Here is a 24,213-nt window from a genome sequence, read left to right on the forward strand (position 1 = left end):
CCTCCTTCCTTGGATTTGATTTTATACCTTGTCTACTGTTTTCTTTGTATCCTTGTCTTTTCAATCAAGTTGGGCGGGGAAATCTCCCCCTGCTTCTCATCCACCCCTCCTCTCCAATCCCGTCCATTCTAGCACAAGGTTCCATTTTTCATTAAGCCTTTTTAAAGCTTGCAAAGAGCTGTTTTCCAGATGTGGCTGCTCACAGACAGTAATTGCTCTCTGTGATTCCTTCCAGCTGCTCCTGAGGCTTGCCAGCAAGCCTCCCTCCCCTCCAGAGTCCATGTTAGGGGGCTGCAAATTAGGGCAAATGTTGTAAAATGATCATGTGCTACACACGGCCATCCCACAAGAATTATGGACTTTATAACTGAACTAATTGGCATTAGGTCTTACCTGAAAGGTCAATGGGGTGGCAAAGAAATGGGCTCTTTGTAAATTGATCGGCTGTTTCCCACCCCCTCTCTCTTCCTTCCATTTTTCCTCCCTTTCCCCCCCTTTCTCATTTTGAAATATATTCTCCTTGCCCTATGGAATAGCTGACTCTCGTAAATTCCCTCTTTGACTGTATCGAACTGTGACACATTGTTCTGCATGGCATATAAGGCAATTGTGGATGTTGAAAGGGGCCGCGTAATTATGCACTGCAAAGTCTTCCACCATAACCCCCAGGCATGGTCTTTATGTGTCCCCATGAAATAGGGCATTGTAATGCTGTTGACCTTCAAATCAAGCATGATTTATCAGAGGATAACACCAGTGTTTAGACTTCTTCACTCTAAATACATAGGTTCCTTTTGAATGATCTCAGAGCACAGCTTGCCTCCCCTTTAAACACTTCCCAATCAGGAAGTCTGCCATACCCAACAAAGGATGATCAAGAAAGGTTTGGAGAGGAACTAGAAATTTCCTTTTTCAGTCCCCAAATGCAACCCTTTACTGTATATGGAGTAGGCAGACACCCAAATGGGAATGATTTGGAGGACTCGCTGTCCCAAAATACATTCCCCCTTCCTACACAAAAATAGCCTATCTATCGCAGGACCTGGGTTCAGATCCAATTCCTTATGACTAATACTTGTGTGACTTAATCTCTGGGCTTTAATAACTGTCTGTGAAATGAGGGTACTGGACTAGATGAACTTTCAAGGTCTTTTTTGGTTTGAAATCTATGATCCTATGACCATTACTTACTCTTTTAGTGGCAAAACATTGTAGATCTTATTAAAACATAAGTTACCTGGGAAGGTGATACATTAAATGACTGCTAGCTATCATCACCTTAACTTGAAGTAGTTTATAAGATTAACTCATAGAAGAGAGAAGAGTTTTAAGGTAAGTGATCACATGGTAGGTAAGTTGAGGTAAGGCTCATGGAGGAATGTAAAGATTTAAAAGTTTGACCAGGGAGAGGAGACCTAACTAGGGTACCACAGTGAAAGGTCCTGGGCATCTCCAGGGCAGAATAAGGGTATAGAGTGACTGATAGAGAGGAGGGAAGGTGTTTAAGTTGATGAGGGAAGTGAAGAAAGCAGAGTAGATGAGATTGAAGGCAATGTTTGACTCTTTCTGCTTTGACAAAGGCAATCCTGGTTCTAAGTGTTTTCAGGACTAGAAGTAGGAGAGACAGCAGCTCAGAGAGGAAGAATTCATCAAGAGCCTAAACCAGACTAGGGGCCATGGTAGGCTCAGAAAAAAATTGAGGTGACCCTCTCCATTTCTACCTCTCTGTTCCTTTAGCTCACATCTCATCTCCTTCACTTCTCTACTCCTAGTGCAGGGAATATTCTGTAATACTCGCATACAGATTGCTTATAAACACACACTGGTTTTTAAAAAAGATGGAAAAATAAGCAATAGCAGTCATAAAGTCTGGCTTCTATCCTGTGCTATATCATTAAGTTTCTATGTGACCCTGAGCAAGTCACTTTCTCTTTCTAGCCTTCTGGTCTCTGACTTTTAAAAGGAGGTTAGACTATAATATCCTGTCTATCTCCAGTGCTCTGTGATTCTGTTCTACAAAGGTTGCCATTAAATTAAATGCTAACCGCCTATAATTCATATGCAATATTAACAATTATAGCTCACATTTATATTGTGCTTTACAAAGTACTTTTCTCAGAATAACTCTATGAGGAGGGAGAACATTCCAGGAATGGGAGAAAGCTACTACAAAGGCTCAGAAATGGCAGACAGAACTTGGTATATGAGGAAGAGCAAGAAGGTCAGTATGGCTAGACTGTTGAATATGTGGAGGGGAGTGACACATAAAGAAACTGGAGTAAGGAGGCAAGTAATGAAGAATATTAAATACCAAGCAGAATAACTGATATTTAATTCTGTAGGTATTATGGAGTCACAAGAGTTTATTGATTAGACAGTGTGACATGGTCAGACCTACATTTTTAGGAAAATCACTTTGGCAGCTAAATGAAAAATGGAGTGCAACAGGGAAAGGGTATGAGTCAGGGAGACCAGTTAGGAAGTTATTGCAATAGCAGAGGCCAGAGATGATGAGGCCAGGACTGGGGTTATAGGAAGGAAGAAAAGGATATGAATGTAACAAACGTAACTATTTGAGTCTTCCATAGCATATGGGCACAGTGCTATGCATACATTGTATGCTCAGCTAAGGTTTGTTGGATGAATTAATGAAGACAACTATTGTCTTACTGAGTAGTGTGGTTGAAAGTTGAGGAACACAGTTAAGAGTTTACAACCAAGGGGGTAGAATTAATGACATTGAGCCTCTCTGACAAAGAGCCTGGAAATGTCAGACAAAGAGCAAAAAGAAATATTGGCTTAGAGTTTCATCATTAGCTGATGAAACTTGGTCTGGGTATCTGGAGCTGTCCAGGGTAGAGGCTAAGGCATTAGGTCTTCAAATATTGAGGAAGTCAGAGTCACAGCCATGTAATATGGAAAGCAGTGTGTGACCATATGGGAGGTATGAGCCAAGCTCTATGGAGAAAAAAATAAAAGCATAGGCTTTTCAGGGTGATGTTTTAGAGTCTGCTGAAGGACAAATATTGGGTGAGAGTTTGTGGTTTCATCACTGCAGACCCCCACTTTTTGTAGACAACTCTCCTTGATTTTGAAATAGAGTCTTCAATCTGAAGATTAATTTGTTTTGATTTAGTGTGTAGTGTCCAAAGTTGACTTTTTTGAGGGACAATTCTCATTTGGATGTATAACTTCTGGTCTGTTTGCTAAAAATTTTGTCTCAGTAGTTTCTAGCCTGCCTTGTATAAACAAATGCTTGAATGAGTGATGTGCAGTCTATAATGAAGGAAGTATGAGAAGGAAGGCAGCTAGGTGGCACAGTGGACAAGAACATTGGGCCTGGCATTAGGAAGACTCATCTTCCTGACTTCAAATCTGGTCCTAGACACTTGCTAGCTGTGTGACCCTGGGGAAGTTACTTAACCCTGTTTGCCTCAGATTCCTTACCTGTAAAATGAGATGGAGAAGGAAATGACAAAGTACTCCAGTATTTTTGACAAGAAAACCTTAAATTAGATCATGAAGAGTTGGACATGATTGATCCAACAACAAGTAGAACAAAATGCATTCTGTAATAAAGAAGGAGAAATGAAAGTTGTAGGAGCTCAGGAGAGTGTGATCAGTATTGACTAGAGGAAAGAAGATACATAAAGTATTGAGGAGACAGACAGAAAGGCAGAAAATTATTAATGTGAGTAGAATGAATCAATGAAGGCTTCTTTGAGGAGCTGTGCCTTTACCTAGGATTTAAAGGATAAGGTAGGTTTGACATGGTGGAGAGCACTAAAGAGAATTTCAGGAGAAAAGTGTTAGTCATAAGAATGATAGGATCTGGAAAGGGGCCTAGAGAAGCCTGATGTGTCTGGACAATCCACTTTACCTCAATTACCATCATCCCCCTTCTCCACACTAACCTATTAAACCCTTAGACACATTTCTAAATTTCATATATCATTATTCTAAGAGTTCCTTTGATAAGTGATCCCTCTCTAAGTACCCAAATGACCACATGTGTGAAGCATTTACATCCACGTTGAAGCCTCTCTGTAATTTAATGGTGAAGTCATGCTAACAGGTTCACTTACTGAGGTAGGTTAGAACATCAGTTTAATGTTTTGATATTTGAGATTCTGACCACTGGACCATCTGAGCCCCCCAGAAAATGGGAAACTGTGGTCTATCAGTTCCCCTGTTGACACAAAAACAGAGCTAAACTATGAATCTAATCAATCCAACAAGCATTTATTAAGCTCCTACTCTGTTCTAGGCACTGTGATAGAAACTAGATAGACTATCATGTTATTCTATGATAAAAAGAACTCACATTTCTATAACATTATAATATTGGAGAAAGTGCTTTACCCACAACACCACTCCTGTTAGGTAAATAGTTCAGAAATTATTATCCCCATCTTACAGGTAAGGAAACTGAGGCTCAGAGAGAAAAAATGTTTTGATTTAGTTTCAATGTCTAGCTACTGGTAAAGCCCAGAATAGAAGCCAGGTCACTTTTTTCTAGACCACTTCTCTTTTGAAGGAAGAACCCTGGAGTGAAGTCATAGAACCTAGACTCAAATCTTGGCTTTACCGTTATCTATTTCTGTGACTGTGGGCTAATTATCATATCAACTGTGAAATGAATGGTTGTACTAGATGAACCCTAGAGTCACGTCTAGCATTAAATATAAAGTCATTATCTTTGGGGGCTTGTTGCATTGAACCATTTATACTCTCTCATCTGTCCCCCTCATGACCACACTTCTGATGATGATTGCTAATGGGAGAGGTGCAGCCTGTAGTTGGCCAAGGAACAGAAGCAAAAGAGATGTCCTGTATGAAGACTGAAGCTTGGTCTTAGAATATGCTAAGCCAGTGGTCTAAGGCACTGCTAAAGACCACAATTTGTACTCAGAGAAATGGGAGAGGACAACATAATAACAAATCTTTAATCAGTCTTACCACCTATGTCTAATCATTTCTCTCAGTCAAACTTTTCTAAGAGAATCAGATCTCTTTCCTTTTCAAACAATTCCATCAATTACCCATACAACGTAGTGGAACAGCTAAGCATTGGTTCCACCTGACTTTGGCTAATAATTCAGTGTGCATTCTGACATCCATCAACATAAAATCAGCACAACAATTCGTCGGGAATGCTCTCAACAATTATGCTACTGTTTCAAGATGGATTGTCCTTGAAGCATGTTGAATTGTCAACACTCAAAGTCACTTATGGATGTTGATGACTTCACCTCATAATCATGGAGTTGTCTTAATTTCCATCTAACAAATTAAACCTATTTGGCATTCCTAGGAGGCAGTTCCCTCATTGCTAGATATTATTCAATTTAACCCATGCTGGGAAATTGTGGGCTAATTCTAGTATCTTGTTAGGGTACAAACCTGCTGACCTGGGGGCTCCATGGCCTACCTACCATGAAATGAGTATTTCCCATGTTGATTGTTACTTGTGAATGCCACTCTATCTACCTCTAGGTATTCCTGTATTGTGGACCTAAGTTTTAGTCGTGGACCTTAGGTTTAGTGATCTGAATCTAACATCTCAGCCTGACTCTTCTCACTGTAACTGATTCCTCTGGACCATGACCTCCTGCCTACCTCACCCAATATGGCATCTAGCTGATCCTTTCAGTTGCATATAGTTCTCTGAAATTCAGCCTCTTGACAACTTGACTTAAGTTGAAAATACTTAGGGTATTTTCCAGCCTTTATGTGCCTAACTATTAGAATGTAACTTCTTCCATTAGAATATTAAGCTCATTGTGAAAAGGGATTATTTCATTCTTTATACTTGTCTTTCTAGTGCTCAGTACATAATAGGTATTTAATAAATATTTGATAACCAAATAGTGGTATTTGATAACCAAATATTGATAAACCAAATCAAATCCTCACTACTCTTGGCTGGTCCTTTGTAATTGTTGCCCAAATACTCAGCATGGAAGGGATATGTGAAAATTAAGAATGTTTTCTAAAGAAATTTCAGTCAGAGAGAATAAGGAAGTTTTGGAGGGATTTATTTCTCCTCATAGCACTTTTCTGGGCCTTTCTTTTAGACTTCTTTCCTATTCCTTTATATTCAATTCTATTCATTTCAGTAGGACAAATATTTATTTCCTGTGTGTCAAAGTTATCTGTGTCGTTCTCACCCTCAACTCCCTTTAGGTTGAGAGCTACTTGAGAGTATAGAATGGGGTCATAGCCTCTTCTTTAAAAATCCTCAGTACTTATCAAAAAGATTTGCACATAGTAGACACTTAATACATATTTGTTGAGTAGAGGTGGACTGGATTGCATTGAAACAGCTTTCTTATTTCAGAGGCAAAGCAGACCATGCAAGAAAGGTATATAAAGTCCAGGTGAGACTACTGAGCCTAAGATATTATGAAACAGCTAACACCTGTTATGTGAGAGTCAGAAACTACAAATTCTCAGAGCTACTACTCTCATAGCCCATAGATTTATATGATTGCTTCATGATGCAAAGTATCATGTAAATACCATTATGGAGGCTCAAAAAGAGCTGTGCTGATTTTGACTACATTTTAAAAAGAAGTTCTAAAGAGATCATCTATATTATTCAGTCTTCTAAGTCAAAGCACTTGAATTGTTAAAATTCTAGGGTGATGAAGTGAAAAGAGCATAGTTGTTGAGTCAGGAGACTTGGATTCAAACCAATGCTCCAGCATTGACGAGTTGTGTGTCTTTGGCCTAATCCCCTGAACTCTGGATTCCTTATCTGTAAAATGGGAGAATAGCATGTCTTCTGTTCTGTCCTTTTTCATCCTTAATTTCTCCTATTTAATTTCTCTTAATTTTACCATCCACACTTTCTCTTCTACATCCAAACATATTTTTGTCTCCCTATTTCCCATTCAGTCTTGCTGCAATCCAGTGTCCACCTAGTTACCAAAATAATCTTTTGGATACACACAAGGCTGAATGTTTCACTTCCCTGCTCAGAAGGGAGGGCATTTAAAGCCCTTTCACAGCCTGCTCCCAGCCTATCTTTCCAGCCTTGTTACACTTTACTCCCCTTCACAAATTCTATAGTTCAGACAAAACATCCTTCTTAGTATTCCTTCTACATGGAGCTTCATTTGCTGTATTTGTGCCCTTTCTTCCAGTTGTCTCCAATACCTGGAATATTCCTTATCCTATTAGAGGCCTTGGCTTATTAGAGTCTTTAGTTTCCTTCAAGACCCTTCAAGACACAAGACATGACACACACACACACATGCACGCATGCACACACTTTGTTCCTTGTCTCTCTCCCTTAGTTAATAATTGTTTGCTTTTGGGATGACAAAGTCTTTAGTCTGATTGACTTTCCTTCCTCCTCCCCACTAAAAATGACTCCAACCTACTTTTATATCCTTATTTTACAAATTTTCCATGTCCTCTATATTCCAGACAAACTGAATGTTGCTGTTCCCAGCCCATTTTGTGCCTTTTCCTAATGTCATAGATTCATGCGGGCTAGGTGGTCCCCCATATCAGAAATATGCTCTCATCCATATCTCCACTCATGCACATTCATTTTGAAAAATATACTGTTATGGAAATGCTTATTACAGTCCATAAATTAAAAATAAAATAAATAAGACAAAAAAAAAAAAGCTTCTGTTCCTTTAGGTTACAGTATCACCTCCTCCATGTAGCCTTCCCTGAGATACTCCCAGCTGAAAGCAATTTCTCCCACATATTTCTTTGGGAGTATTTTCTCTCTTTTGTCTTTGTCACATTCTATCTTGGATCCTACTTTATTAATATATTCATTTCATTCCTCCAGTCAACAGCATGTGTCGAGGGTGGACAATGTGTGTTGACTTTCACCTTTGCATTTACAGTATGCAGCATGGTGCTATGTGCAGTCAAAGTTTAGTAAGTTTTTGAAGTTGAATTGTAGCATGGGCCAATGAAGACAAATGTAGGATGGAGTTGCAACACTTGTGTTTAAAAGGTGTCACTTTGCCACTTGCTACTCAAACCACTGCATCTTTCCAAGCCTCAGTTTCCTTATCTGTAAAATGATGGGGATTGAATTGGATCACCTCACGTGTCTCTTCTAGCTCAAAACCTTCCTTTAGCTCACCTTCCTGATCGAGTTATGAAGAGCAAATGGGAGTACTTTGTGACTTTTATTTAAATGTAAGCTAGAAGGGATAGGGATTAAACCTGCAATTTTATTTGTAGAGGGAACTCTCCCTACCAATGCAGGTTATCACTTTCTCAGAACTTTAGTCTTGAGAAGGTTGCCTCGAATGCTGAGAGACTGCCAGGGACACACAGCCCACATGTGTCAGGTAAGACTTCAATGTAATTCAGTCTGTCTCCAAGCTGATTCTATGTCATGCTGTCTCTTAAATCAATATTAGTATATTTTAAAAACCAATCTCCCTATTTTGATACATCCTCACTCATCTAACTTCATACCTTTAATCTTCCTCCAACTTTGGAGAGAAGTAAGGGATTTTTTTCTTTCTAAAAATAATTTTCTTCCCTTCTCATTTTAAGCAGTAATGATCTTGAACCTCTGAAGGCTGGTAAGTCTAGGGGTTGCAATCCAAAGGTAGGAATTTTAGTATTTTATACTTAAAAATTAGGAATTTTTACTCATATATTGTAATAAAACCTTGTCATTTAATGTTCTTGTTCTGTGTGTGTGTGTGTGTGTGTGTGTGTGTGTGTGTGAAAGAGGTTGATTCTTTGCCTCGCAGGGCTTTTGCAAACAATAGCAACACACTTTCATAGTGAGGATGCTAATTATTCTCTCAGATTTCCTGAGGTAGTTTGAATTCATGGTAATGGGATATTGGAGGTGGAATTATCATGTAGCTTAGTTTTGTAGAACATTCCTTCCCCTTCCCTCCTTTTAAAGCCTTGTTTCAAGGGATGGCTCTCTGGTTAGGAAAATGGGGAGGGATATATCCAGAAATGAACGTGATTTGACAATAAAATATAGAATGATAATAGCTAGTTAATAATATTTAACATTTATATGACTCTCACTGGCCCAGACACTGTGCTGTGTTTTTACAATTATTATTTCCTTTGATTCTTACTACATTCCCATTTTATATATGAAAAACTGAGGCACACAGATGTTAAGTGACTTGCCCAGAGTCACTCAGGTAGTTAAGTGTTTGAGGCCAGATTTCAACTATGGTCTTCCTGACTCTAAGTCTAATACTTTATCTACTGTGCCACCTAGCTGGACTTGCAGTCAGGAAAATCTGAGTTAGAATCCTACCACTGACAAGGTTTTTGCCATAGTTTCCTATTGAGACAAATTGATTCCTTGAACTCTAAGGTCTCTTCCTGCTCTATATGTATGACAAAATCAATCAAAAAGTGAGAATATTTTCACATGTCTCTGTGGCCACCTTAATAATTTTTCTTTTATGAAGAAATGTAAACATTATCTAAAATTCCTAATAGCTCTGATGTACTTGGACTAGTACCTAGGGGTATATAGTGGTATGCTAGTAAATGTTTACCTACTGACTCTCCAAAAAAAGAGAAAGTTTGCATGATATATTTTTAAAATTTAATCTGCATCATTAACTTCTTAATCATTTTCTTAAGTCTAGACGATCAATAAAACAATAAATGAAGCACTGACTCATAGCATTTGATGATTTCTAGGGTGTGAGTTTTCACAATGACAATTTAACAGCTGATTCTTGAGAGCCAGTATGATTTGACTCCACCACAATCCTAGACTAAATATCTCATATATGTCACCAGTAGTAGTTTTTAGCAAGTATTAAGCTGTATTTACATTGTTTCTTAATTCTAGTCCTCCATGACCTCTCTGCAGTATTTGAGATTATTGATGATCCCATCTGTCTTGGTTTCTGTGACACCACTCATTTTTAGTTCTTTCCCTTACTTCATGACCCTTTGGCCTCCTTTGCTGGTTCCTTGTTCTCCAAGGTCCTGCTCTCAAATTAATCTCTTTTTTCTCTACTGGTTCCCCTCTGCAGAGACTTGCCCACACTATTGATGTCATGGCTCCCTGAAGTGTTGAAATAGGAAGGAGAGCTCTTCTATGAGGTCCCTTATGTTGCTTCTCATTGCTGGGAACAGGCTGCATGCAGGCTGCTCACACCCATCACCATCAGTCTTTGCACTGATTCTTGGTTTACCTGTAATTTGTATTCTTCTGAGGCTGTAGTGTTCTTTTATTCACAGCTATATAACATCACCATGAGAATATTGGTGATAAACAGATGGGCCATTCTCAGATGATAACAAGAGACAACAGATGGGCAGCCCAAAAGGTGCACTGTTTACTACAGAGTTAATACATCAATCAGTCAAACAACCAATCAATAAGCAGTTTTCAAATGGCACTGTCCTGGGCCCTGGAGCTACAAAGAGAGAAAGTGAAGAACCCCTGACCTCAAGGAACTTACATTCTAACAGATTTTGGGTGGATCCCCACAGAGCATTATGAAAATAACACCCAACAAAAACCAGATCAGAATGCTACAGGATGGGAAGCCATGAACTCTGCCCAGAAAGAAAGCCTACTGACATCATTAAATCATCAGTTCATGAGAACATCAAAGTAACGAGAGCATTATGGACTTCGCTGACTCAAACACTTGATTTACATTATTAAATAACTCACTCAGCCTTCTCCTCTCCAGGCTCCTTAACTTTCTCTCAGACATTTTGTGGACAGATATCCACTATCTCAACAGCTCTCCATCACTCACTCTCATGTCTATCATTAGCTGTGGAGCTCAAACTGCATCTTTTAGAAAGAGACTGCTGACTAGTAATAATTAACTAATGGTTCCTGAATTTTCTGCTCCTGTTTGCATCTCCAACATCGTACCTGCTTTTTCTAACTACAATCAGCCCACAAAGAACTGGGGCTAATTATATGACATTAGTACCAAGTTCTAAAAACAACAAAGGTGGTAGGGATGATGTGATAACTTTTATGTTGAAAAAATAATAATAGCTAACATTTAGAGAGCACCTACTACGTATAAGGTACTGTGTGCTAAGTGCTTTACAGATATTATCTCATTTTATCTTCACAACAACCTTGGAAGGTAAATACTATCATTATACCCATTTTATGGATGAGGAAACTTGACCAAACAGAAGTGAAATGACTTGTCTTGGTCTTCCTTTCTCTAGGACTATATCCACTGTACCACCATTTCCTTTCAAAATTGTGATAAAAAATGAACTATCATTTCCAGGAAGTTTAGCCTCTCTAGCTTTTCTTTAAATGAGAAATTTCCCTTCATAAATGGTGCTGCCGAGGACCTCCTGGAGAGGCTTCATGGTCTTGCCCAACTCCTCATGGACTACTTTATCCTCTCCTACAAGCCCCAGGGATTGGTTGACCTTGGACTTTTGGCCCCTTACCATTACCTGTTCTAAAACAGAAACTCAGACATTTAGGACCTTCATCAAACTGACTACAAAACACTTTCAAATCTTTTTCTCCCATAATTAGCCTTCATGAATTCTATGTGCTAACTGTCCCCTGAACTTGTCATACCATCCCCACAGTTTCCACATATTCACTCAGATCATCCTCCATGCCTGAACTTAATGCTTTCAGTTCCACATTTTAGAATCCAATTCTATGCTCAAGTATCACCTTCCCTGATCCTCCCAGATGAAAATGTTCCTCCTCGTTCAAGTTTTCCTAAGGTACTTTGTCTGGATTCCTCCTTTGTCCTGATAATATTATATTTAACAGTTTCTAGGTTGTTCTTCTTTCCTCTTCCTCATCTCAAGACTGTTATTTCCTTAAAGGCAAAGATTGTGCCCTAAAATAACAGAATTTTAAGTAGAAAGAGACTTCATTGACAATCCAGAGGCTCTTAATCTGGGTCGGGGTTGGGAGAGAAGGAAGGGAGGGAAAAGGAAGATCCCAGGACTAAAACAAAACAAAACAATTTTTGATAGCTGCATTTCAATATAACTGTTTTCCTTTGTTGTTGTTCAAGTCTTCATGACCCCACATTTGGGTTATTTTGGCAAAGATTCTGGAGTGGTTTGCCATTTCCTTCTCCAGCTCATTCTATAGGTGAGGAAACCGAGGCAATTAGGGCTAAGGGACTTGCCCAGGGTCACACAGCTAGTAAATGTCTGAGACTGGAGTTGAACTCAGGTCTTCCATCCCATGTATTTTATGTTACATTTAAAAACATTACTCTGAAAGGTGTTCCATTCAGTGGTTCTGCTATCTCTTCTTGGCCCTAGAACCAAAAGTTACACTTTGGAAATCACTCAGTAAGTTTCCTTGAGACAACATATTAAAGCATTCAATGCTTCACCACTCAAGGAGTCTGCCTTACAAAATAATGACTTGCTAAACCCAGTGAAACTCAAAAAGAAGCTCCCCGTCTCTCTTAAGCCAAAATCAATAGCAATTTTATCTTTTTTCTTTTTTTGTTTAGCTGAAAAGATATAAGTGTTGGTTTCATGTCAGTAAGAGGTGGGCCTGGAGTTGCCTCTATTTAGCACAAAAGGATACCAAGAAGAAATATTAGGAGAGACAGCTGTGGAGAGTGGATATAGTGTCTCAGTCTGAGAATCAGTAAAACCTGAGTTCAAGTCCTGAAAGCCGCAGATTGACTGAGTGGCTCTGGGCAAGTAATCTAACTGCTAATTGCCCCAGAAACCTTTGTAAGACTATAAGGTTCAGAGTAGATGCTGAACTGGTAAAGGGAATTTTTATAAACAAAATCACAGTAGTATTCCATTATATTCATGTGCCAAAATTTATTTATTCATTTCCCATTTGAAGGGTATCCTCTTCGTATCTATTTCTATGCCACCACCAAAGAATTATCATAAATATTTTTTGCACATTTAGTATTTTTTCCTCTTTCTTCAATTCCTTTGGGGTATAGTAGTGATATTATTGTGCTGTAAGAATGAAGAAAGAAATGGTTTCAGAGAGACCTTGGAAGACTTATATGAACTGATACAGAGCAAAGTGAACAGAATCTATATGATAATATCAATCTTATTAAAAAAAATTCTGAAAGACTGTGAGGGCAGTGATCACATTTTTGTCTTTCTTTGTATCTCTAGCACTTAGTTAGTGCTTAATAGATGTTTGTTGATTCCCTGAAAGTCCAGATCAGAGTCTTCTTCAGAGAGAGGGAGTATGCTACAGGAGAGAAATTTGACAGTGTTGTCTTGCCTTCCAGAGAAAAATCAGAAATAAAATAAGAAAGACATCATTCTAGGGGATATAAAACCATAAAGCATATTTCCTATCCTTTTGGAGCTGGTAATCTAATTAGGTTGGTGGCATATGTCCACAAGAAGTTAAAGAAGAGCAAACATTGTGTGATGTTTGATTGATAAGTTCTGAATAAAGCATATGAATATTAAGTACTGGAGAACAGAGAAAGGGGACCTCCCCCCGGGGTGGCTGGGAGAAGCTTTATGGAGTTGTTATAGGCCTCACTAGAAGCCTTCAAAACAAAGCTAAATAACTTTTTCTTGGGGATTAAACAGGGAGAACTCCTGCTCTAGCACAGGGTGGACTAGATAAGCCACAAAGTCCTTTTCAACTTTGAGATCCTGTGATTCTACTTCAGCAATGATCACAGTATAATGATATTTTAAAGTAGGGAAGGAGTTTTAGGACTTCAGTTCAATTCCATGGTTATTGTGTCAACTATATGAAATGAAAAGACAAAAGTGAAAGAGTTCCTGACCTCAAGGGGCACACATTCTACTGGATGCTACAGAATATTTATCCTGAGTATCATACAAGGAAAACTTAGAAAAGGAGAGAAAATAAACAGAATAGAGCAGGATCAGGGAAGGTTTCACAGAGAAAGTTGAGCCTAGGCTGAGCCTTGAAGGAAATCAAGATATTTGAGTAGAGATAAGGAAAGAATGCATGCCAGGAATGGGGACTGGCCTATACAAATGCTCAGAGGTCAGAGATGGAGTATAGAATATAGGAATAGCTAGTAGTTTAGCTGTAATTTAGAGTAAATGATGAGGGGAGGGAAGTAAGAGGGGTTGGAACTAGAATTTTTAAAAAGGTTGAAAAGGCTATTGGGAGCTAAATTATGGAGGGATTTCAATACTAGGTTAAAGAGTAATATTTTAGCCTACAAATGATGGGAAAGCCACTGACGATTTCAGAGCAACGGAGTGACTTAGACAAAGCAATGCATTAGAGAGATTATGTCACCCACTGTATGAAGGATAGATGAGGGAAGTCAAATGCTGAAAGCAGAAGACTTATTCTACTATTCCAGACAAGAGAGGATGAAAGCTTGAAATAGGATGATTATTATGGGAATGGAGAAAAGGGGACAGAAGTGAATGATATTGTAGAACTAGTGAGTCAGTTTATAAACATTTATTAAGTGTCTACTATGTGCCAGGCCCTGTACTAAGCACTGGGGATACAAACAGAAATGAAAGACAGTCCCTGTCCTCAAGGACCTTACAATTTAGGAGCAGAAATCATTACATTGAGCAACTGATTAGATAGGGAGGCTTGGGAAGGAAAGGATGGCTCTTAGCTAGGCATCCTGAGTCACTGAAAGGATGGTGGTGCCCTTAAAATAAATAAGAAGGCTCAGGGAAGAAGTAGATGAGTTCCATTTTGAATACTGTTGAGTTTGAGATATTGATAGGATATTTGGGAGAAGATATTGAGTAGGTGGTTGATGATATATCACTGGAGTACAGGAGAGAGATTGGGGATGGATTTGGGAGTCACTTGTGTAGAAATGATATTTGAATCCATTGGAGTTGATGCACAGCCATTTGAAAGGGGCAGGACATGGATGATGATCCAAAAAAAGAGCCCAAGAAGCAGTCAGAAAGATTGGAAACCAAGGAAACCAAGCAAAGGAGAAGAATGTCAGGGAAGAGAAAGTATTGACAGTATCAAAAAGAGATTGAAAAAAGGGATTAAAAATTCAGAAAAGACCATTTCATTCAGCTGTTCAGAGATCTTTGGTAGAGATTGTCTATTTTAATCTCCCTCTCTGTGCCAGAAATCCCTACTGCACATTTATTCTTCCTACTTAATCTCTCTGACCTTCTCCCCATCTTTAAAACAAAAGGGTTGACTAGTTCTTTGGAGAGAAATTTGAAACAAAGATCAGGCAACAAATATATATATTGAGAACAATTATGAGAAATAAGAGAGGCTGCATGGCAGAGTGTGTATAGAAAGCTAGTTTGGAAGCCAGGAAGCCCTGGCTTACTCAGTGTATTATTGTGTGGTCAAAGAAGTCACAATCATGGGTTCCATGCCAATGAGGGCCACTTGACTCTGCTCCATGACCACAGACCAGGCTCCTAATCAAGGGCCTCCAAATTCATGCCATGGGCATATAGACAGACAGAAGGAGAGAGGGAGGAGGGTGGGATGCAAAGACAGAGACAGAGGGAGGAGGGAAGAAAGGGAAAGAGAGAGAAAGAGAGAAGGAAGGAAAGAGTAAGGAGATATGGAGAAGAGAGGGAGAGAGGTGAGATAGGGAAAAGAAGGAGAGGAAGAGACAGAGACAGACAGAGACAGACCAGAATGGAGGCTCCTTGAAGGCAGACAATCAGCCAACAAGCATTTATTAAGTACTTATGTGGCAATACACAATATGCTAGGTGCTGGGGATAGAGGGACTAAAATGAAGCAGTTCCTGGACTTGAGGATCTTACATTCTATTGGGAAGAAATGCCACTTATAAATACAAGTCAATATAAAGCGCATATAGGGCAAATACAAAGTAGATGGGTGAGATATTGGCAGGCTGAGGGGAGGGGGAATCAGGAAAGGCCTTGGATACCAGGTAACTCTGGAACTCTACTTTGAAGGGAACTAAGGGTTCTAAAAAACAGAGATGGAGAGGGAAGGCATTTCAGACCATGTAGACAACCTGTGGGAAGGTACTGAGGCTATGTGAGAAAATGTGGGGTAGAAGGAGCAGTGAGTAGGCCAATCTGACAGGAACATGAGAGTGCACGATAAGGGGTCATGTCTAATAAACTAGGAAAGGGAGACTGGAGTCAGACTGGGAAAGGCTTTAAAGGGCAAGAGGAGGAGTTTGCATTTATCCTTGGCATAGTAGGAGTTTTTTGTGCAGAGGAATGACATCATCAGACCCATAATTTAGGATAAACACTTTGGCAGCTCAGTGGAGGATGAATTAGAGAGGGAAGGGACTGGAGGCAGGGAAACAAATTAGAAAGCTATTATAATAAACCAGGTGAGAGGTGATGAAGGTTTGTACAAGGGTAGAAGATGCAAGAAACATCCAAAGGAAATAATGATGTGGGACTGAAGCACAGGAAAGGCTAGGACTGTGGGAATAGCTTGAATCAAAGCAAGAAGCAGCTATATATGGTACCTGAAAAGACTGAGTGACTGGAGTAGAGGGTATGTTTTTTCCCTTCCCCATGATGCTATGGTATACCAATAAGAGCATGGGACAGGCAATCAGGAGACCTGAATCAGAAACTTAGATTTGCTAATTACTTATTTGTCTAACCTTGGGCAAGGCACCTATCTTCACCTCCAGTTGCTTCCCCATTAAAATGATGAAGTTGGATGATGCTCTCAAAGATTCTTCCCTGAACTAGATCCTGTTACTCATTACTGAAAATGTACAAGAAAAATGGTTGTACCTACTCACCCTGACTTTAAAAAAATTTAAAAACATTTATATAATTTATTTTTAGCATTCATTTTAAACATTTTTTCGAGTTCCAAATTCTTTCCCATTCTCCCGCCACTCACCCACCAATTGTGAAGGTGAGAGATGTGATATTAATTATGCATATGAAATACTGTAAAACAAGATTTCCATGTTAACCATGTTGCAAAAGAAAGCAAAGAACAAAGGAAGGAAGGAAAGATGAAAGGAATGAAGAAAGAAGCAAAGAAAGGAGGAAGGAAAGAAAAAGAAAGGAATCAAGAAGGGAAGAAAAAAATGAAGTGACAAAATTATGCTTCACCCTGTGTACAGTTCTTTCTCTGGAAGTGGACAGCATTTTTCATTATAAGTGAAGTATCTTGGATCATTGCATTGCTGAGAATAGTTGTCATTTGCGGTTGATCATCTTACAATATTGCTATTACTGTGCACAATATTCTTCTAGTTCTGCTCATTTCACTTTGCTTCAGTTTATATAAGTCTTCCCAGGTTTTTCTGAAACCATTCTGCTCAATACAGCATCATAATATTCCATCCCAATCACATATCACAACTTGTTCAGCTATTCCCCAAATGATGGGCATTCCCTTAATTAACAATTCTTTCTTACCACAAAAAGAACTGTTACAAATATTTTTGTACAAATAGCTCCTTTTCATTTTTCTTTGATCTTTTTGGGATACAGATCTAATAGTGATACTGATGGGTCAAAGAGTATGCACAGCTATAGAGCCCTTTGAACATACAGTATTTCCAAACTACTCACCAAAATGGTTGGATCAGTTCACAACACCCACGGTGCATTAGTGTCCGTATTTTTCCACATTCTCTCCAACATTTGTTTTCCTTTTCTGTCATATTAGCCAATTTGATAGGTGTGAGGTGGTACCTTAGAGTTGTTTTAATTTATATTTCTCTAATCAATAATGATTTGGAGCATTTTTTCATATGACTATACACAGTTTTGAATTTTTCTTCTGAAAGCTACCTGTTCATATCCTTTGACTATTTAGGAAGTAGGGAATGAGTTATAGTCTTATAAATTTGTCTCAGTTCTCCATATAGTTGAGAAATGAAGCCTTTAGAGAAACTTGCTATAAATTTTTTTTTTTGCCAGTTTGCTACTTTCCTTCTAATCTTGGCTGTGTTAGCTTGTTTGTGTAAAACCTTTTCAATTTAATATAATCAAAACGATCCATTTTACATCTCATAATGGTCACTATTTCTCGTTTGGTCATAATTTCTTCCTCTATCCATAAATCTGACAAGTAAAACTTTCTATGTGTTCTCCTAATTTGCTTACGATATCATCCTTGATGAGCTTCTTTTGACCTTATCTTGGTATACTGAAGCTCTGCCTTTTAACAGATCATCTAGCCAGATATGGAGTTTCCCATGAAAAAAACACCATCACTACAATTTTTTTTAAAGGAAAATTGTCATTATGTGGTAGCACAGATAAATCCATGAGTTAGCTGTTAGACATAACTACACATATAATTCACACTAAAGATTACACATTCTGTATTTCATACGCATGAGCCACAGTTATTATTGGTTGTCTATATCCTTCCCTTTCTGTCTTTCACTCTTCCTCCCTTCCCTATCTTTCTCTCCTCCTTCCTTTTTTCCTTCCTTTTCTCCCTCTCTCACACCTTTCCTTCCTCATTGCTTAGAGGTAAGCTCTGAAGTCTCCAAGTCTAAAAGGTCCATTTCATATTATTTATTACTCTGTGCCTATTGAGGCCAAGGCCTATAAATTGTCCATACAGGCTGATGAATTTTAGCAATAGCAAAGTTTCATCACATGTAATTAAAAGATCCCAAAGCTATTTGAATGAAATGTATTTAAGAATGACACCATTTGGGGTGAAGGGAATAGGCCTGTGAGAGGTAGCAACATTTCATAGCTGCCTCCACTTTAGAGAGCCAGTAGGCTTCCCTGTCCAACTCCATCAAGGTGGTTCAAGGCCAGGATAAGTTCTGGATCTCAACTGATCTCCTGATATCATGGGCCTCTGAAGATTCTTCCTCAGAGCACCAAATAGGGGCTGGGCTTGGAGGGCAAAGACTGTTTCAATTTTGTCTTTGTTTCCCTAGTATCTAGCACCATACTTAAAACATAATAGATGATTAATAAATACTTTTTAAATGATTGGATATTTCCCAGGACTCTTTTGAGGGTCAAATGAAATAAAACACATCAAATTCTTCACATTTTTTTCTAATGAGTTTCTGTTAGAAAAGGTTCTAGGAAAAGTCACTCTCTTAATTTATGCTTTTATCCAGGATGTTCCAGAAATCTTAGCAAAGTTTTAAGCTACTAGAACTTAAAACAACATTAAGACTTTGAGGACACCTTGTATTTAACATTCCATTTATTATTATTTATTATTGTTATTACTAGCTCTTGGAGAGTAGAGATTGTTTCATTTTTGTATTTGTATTCACACTGTACCTAATATAGTTCCTGGCACATAGTAAGCATTTAATAAATGCTTGTTGTTTGGTTTTTACTCCTGGTTTGGTCAATTCTTACCCTCTAGGTGCCTCAGGTTTCCTCACAATATGGTGTTCTACGTTTCTTGACTCACTAACTGCACCCCCTCCCCGCAAACCATTCCCTTTACGAAGCCTTCCCTGATCACAGGATTGGTTAAAAGTGAAAAGTAGAATGAAGGGAAGTATAAGATCTCTGAGCCCTATGGAGGAAAGAGCATCCAGGAAGAGGTGAGAGGTCAACATAATAAAATACTGCAAAAGAGAGACCAGGCTACAATGATAACTGAAGACTCATCATTGAATGAGTAGGAAACCATTAGTGAAAAACTACGGGAAAAACCAAGTCTTAAGTAGCAAGATAATTACAGAAAACATAGGGCATAGATTTAGATCTAGAAGGGACTTTAGAGGCCACTGAAGCCCACTCCCTTGTTTTTCAGATGAGGGAAATGAAACCATAGCAGCGAGGTGATTCGCCCAAGGGTCACACCATTCACTCAGCTCTTCCTGGCTCCTGGTTCAGCATTCTATCTACTATGTGGATAGTGACAGGGGACTGCAGAGTGAGGGAGTAATAAATAAGTGACATTTTTATGGGGGATGGAGAGGAGGAAAAAAAAGAAATTTACATGACAACTTTAATTTATTTAAAAGGAACGGCAAATTGTACATGACAGATTTGTAGTTTCATGTGCAATCATCTTTTTAATTCTGTTACATTATGGAAATGCTTGTTTTTGTTTATTTATTTATTAAAAATAAAATTTATTTCTTAATAAATAAAATGAAATAAAATAAAAATTAATTAAATTAAATAATTAAAATTTAAAAATAAAATTTTAAAAAATAGGTGGTATTTTGTCTCTGGTGAAATCCCCTTTTCTGTGCCCCATTATTTCCTTATACTCTTCATTCCTACTCCATCCCTCTTCTTCCCAGGAAAGCTGATACACCTCCGGTGTCTTTATGCTAAACTGAAAGGAAACAAGAGGTATCAGCAAAGCAGAGATGGAATGGGAGCTGGATTGGGTAGCTAGATCCAATAAAAGTTTTTTTTTTAAGGACTGGGGTGAGGGGGGACATGTTTATGTTTGTAGGGAAGTAGAAATGAGACAAGGGAGAGACTGGGGATACATGCAAAGGGTGATATTGATGTTTCAAAGTCCTAGAGGAGGTAGGAGGGCATGGAATCACGGGCACAGGCAGAAGGATTAGCTTTACCAAAGAGTAAAACTATGCCTTTCTTAGGAGAGGAGGAAGGAGAGAGGGCCATGATGCCAATAAGGTCTGAGGATCCAGAGAGAGAGAGAATTCAAGAAGCACCCTAGATTTCCTCAGTAAAGTAGGAGGCTATAGAGGTGTGTGTGTGTGTGTGTGTGTGTGTGTGTGTGTGTGTATGTGTGTGTGTGTGCATGTGTGTGTCTCTGTGTGTCTCTCTCTGGCAGTTGAGAAAGTAGTCCTAGAAGAGGCAAATAGCAATATAGTACAGAGGAAGGAAAACTGGAATGAATGAATGACAAATCCTGGTATGGTTCCCTACTACCTCAGTGACCTCGGGCAAATCCTTCAACCTATCCAGACTTTAGTTTTCTCTTGAGTTGACTTCAAAAAATCTTTCCTTATTTGTCTCTTTTGGGTCCATTAGCAAAGCTGGAAAGAAGACTAGTATTTATCCTCGTCTTCTTACCAAGAGCAAAAGTAAATTGGATCTGGCAAAATACTTGATCAGCCAACAGAGATTCTGTGAAGCTTTCCAGAATGTCATTGAAAAAATGATCTTAGAAAGGTTTGCAACAGCAAGAGTAAAAACAAAAAGTTATTTTTAGTGGCCCCTTAGTTAAGGATCAAATGAGATAAAGGATATGGAAGGGCTTTGGAAAGTATGAAACATAATGCAAATGTAAGAGATCTGTGAAATTATTAACCAGAAAATTCAATTAAGCAGAACATCTCATTTGCAGAACGTTACAGGGAATTAAAATTTTACTGTACTTTCAGACACAGTCTTGCTGGATCGTCCTTTTCTTCCACTTACTTCTCCCACTAACTGAGTTATACAAAGGAGAGGGAGTGATTCCCACCTCAATGGTGAGGTGAGAATTGTATCAGTCTGGGAGTCAGGACACCTGGGTTCCAGTCCCGGTTCTGTCAGTGACTAGCTGTTGTCATTGATGAGTCAGAGAAAGTCAAAGCTAGAATATGCTGGAGATGACATCTGGTCCATCTCTTTCATCTGACAGATAAGCCAAGTCAGGTCCATAGAGGGGGATTTTCCCAGGGTCACATAAAGAGTTAATGGCAGTCAAGCTGTTCACTTATATAAAGCATCCACACATGACTCCACATATGAATTATAAAAAGCAACAAGTGTGAATTCACATAATGGAAAACACTGAATTTAAAGATGGAGGGGTAGTCAGTCACATGGGGACATTGAGAGATGGTGGGAAGCCTATGGAATGGTATTCAATGGACTTAGGTTGTGCACTGTTATTAATAATAATATAGCTAACATTTATATAGCCCTGACTATGTGTCAGGCAATGTGCTAAGTGTTTCACAATGTTTATCTCAATTGATCCTCACAATAATTCCAGAAGGGAGGTGCTATTATGATTCCCATTTTATAGATAAGGAAACTGAGGCAAACAGAGGTTAAGTGACTTGCCCAGAGTCATATAGCTGCTAAGTGTCCAAGGCTACATCCGAACTCAGGACTTAGGGACTTCAAGTCCAATACTCTACCAATCACACCACCTAGCTGCTCCACCAACAAGCCTTTTGACTTTGGAAAGTACCTTTGCCTCTCTGGGCCTCAATTGTCTCATTTATAAAATGGAGACAAAAATGTTTACCTTGTCTGCTTGAAAGTATTATTGTTAAACTCCAAGAAAATAATGGATGTAAATGCACTATATGAATGTAAATGACGACTCCTGAGGAGAGGATTTTTTGGAGGAGTTGAATTTTGAGCTGGTTTTGAGAATGAAAAGAAACTTCCCTGTCTAAAACAAAGCAGTGTTTGGATATGAAAAGTATAACTGGGTCTTGGTCTTCGTTCAAACAAAGCTATTTCACCACCAGGAATTTAAAGAGAGGGCGTGAGGGAATAAATTCTCATTTGCTGCCATGCTCTTTCCCAATGCTACTCTGACCCCAACAATATCTTCCTGCCTAGAAAAAGAAATTCATAGCATTTAGGAATTGTATTTTTTGTGATTTGTGTAATGATGATAGCCACAGCTACAATAACAATTATTAATGTTTTAGTTATTTCAATGTGACATTGTTTTCTTGCATTCTTTTCAGTCAAGTGTTTTTTGTCACTACCATCCACGGTAGCAATGGGACATTTTTTTTGACTGTCAAGATTTGCAAAATGAATATTCATAATGTAAGGGTTTTTTTCCCCCTAGCAAATCATGTTGGTATATATTACATGCCTCAGGAGAATGTTAGATTATGCTGTATTACACTGTTGTCATTATCCATCCGTGTAATTTGGAGACAAAGTAGGGGGTGTGTTAGACTGTGCTACACCATGTGAGAGCAACAGAATTTGGTCATAAAGAGAGCATTCTGGAACATTTGCAAGCTTTCCACAATGTAGATGTATTTGGGGGATAATAGTAGTAATGATATTAGCTAACATTTGCGTGCGCTGTGCTAAGCACTTTTACAACCATCCTATTTCATCTTCATGACAACCCTACAAGGGAAGTTCTACTATTTCCCCCATTTTGCAGATGAGGAAATTGAGGCAAAAAGAGGTTAAGTAACTTGCCCTGGGTCATACAGTTACTTAGTGTCTGAAGCTGAATTTGAACTCAAGCCTTCCTGACTCCAGGTCTGTGGCTCTCTCAACTGCAACTCCTAGGTATCTCATGGAGTCAGATGGGATGGGTGGAGACAAGAGGGTAAAGGGGGATTCTTTTCCATGAGAAGTCTAAAATTGTCCTTGGATGCTCTCAAGCACCTTGCCTCTAGTCCTATCAAACTGCTAGCAAAAAGAATAGTTACCCCATGTATTTTCTCATTTGAATTATGTTTCTCTATATGATGTCAATATATTAGGGGACACAGTGTTTTCCAGAGCTAAGGCTCAAGCAAGAAAGCTGCATCCAGAGCTTGGCATAACAACAATCCCTTGCATCCACCCTCTGGATAATCTCAGTCACAGCAAAATCCCAGAATTGTTTCATGTAATTCTTGTATTGCTCTGACCAGCACTGAATGTACTCTGAGCTTGGACCAGCATCTGTTGTATCCATACTCTGGTCATGAAGCCTTGCTTTGAATCAAACTTATTACATCATTGCTGTTACCTCTCATTGTCAGGGCTACAGCTCAATGTGTAGTCACTGGTGTAAGTATTGAGATTTGCCCCCACTGCCTCAGGTCCCCTCACTGGGGTGGGAGGTGTGGCACATGACTAATCTGCCTCCTTGTTTGTAAGCCATTTTCCTCACTTTGAAATTAAACTTCTGTTTGATACCTGACTCTCCTGTCTCTAGCCTGCTCAGTCTGGCTGTGGTCATTCACAGTTTAGAGGCTGGTTCAGTCCAGTTGATGTTAATTGGTGTCAGAAATGGGACTGGACATGAAACTATGATATTGGACTCTCTAGTACCAGAGGAAATGGATTAGGTGCCACCACAGATTTATTTTTTTGGAGTCCAACCCTTTCACATGCACCCACTGTCTGGTGAATCCTCCACCCTTCTTCCTGCTCCAATGCCCAAGCTCTACCTTGGTTGAGCTCACCATTCTTTGTGAGGAAAACTCCAGGGCCCACCAGTGACCTGGTTAGTCTCAGATCACTCTGGTAAGGATATCCTTTCCTAAACTGCACATCTTTGTTAACTGGTCCCTCTGTGTACTTCTGTTGGACCTATAAAAGCATGCCTGGCTATGGATTGTAACTGTACACTTTGTGTCTGTTTGCATCTGTTTTGTCTATGTGTCTTTGTAAAATATAAAATGTCTGTGTTGTGCTTGTGCTGTTTGTAGAGTC

General features: G+C 38.9%; 1 protein-coding gene across 11 annotated transcripts in view; it reads right to left on the bottom strand.

Annotated features, from left to right (window-relative positions):
* Positions 1-24,213, bottom strand: part of SLC14A2 (solute carrier family 14 member 2) — a 691,185-nt gene that overhangs the window by 186,715 nt on the left and 480,257 nt on the right. The gene's annotated exons all lie outside the window — the stretch shown is intronic.

Source organism: Notamacropus eugenii, chromosome 4 (genome assembly GCF_028372415.1).
Source record: "Notamacropus eugenii isolate mMacEug1 chromosome 4, mMacEug1.pri_v2, whole genome shotgun sequence".
In the NCBI taxonomy this organism is placed as follows: Eukaryota; Metazoa; Chordata; class Mammalia; order Diprotodontia; family Macropodidae; genus Notamacropus; species Notamacropus eugenii.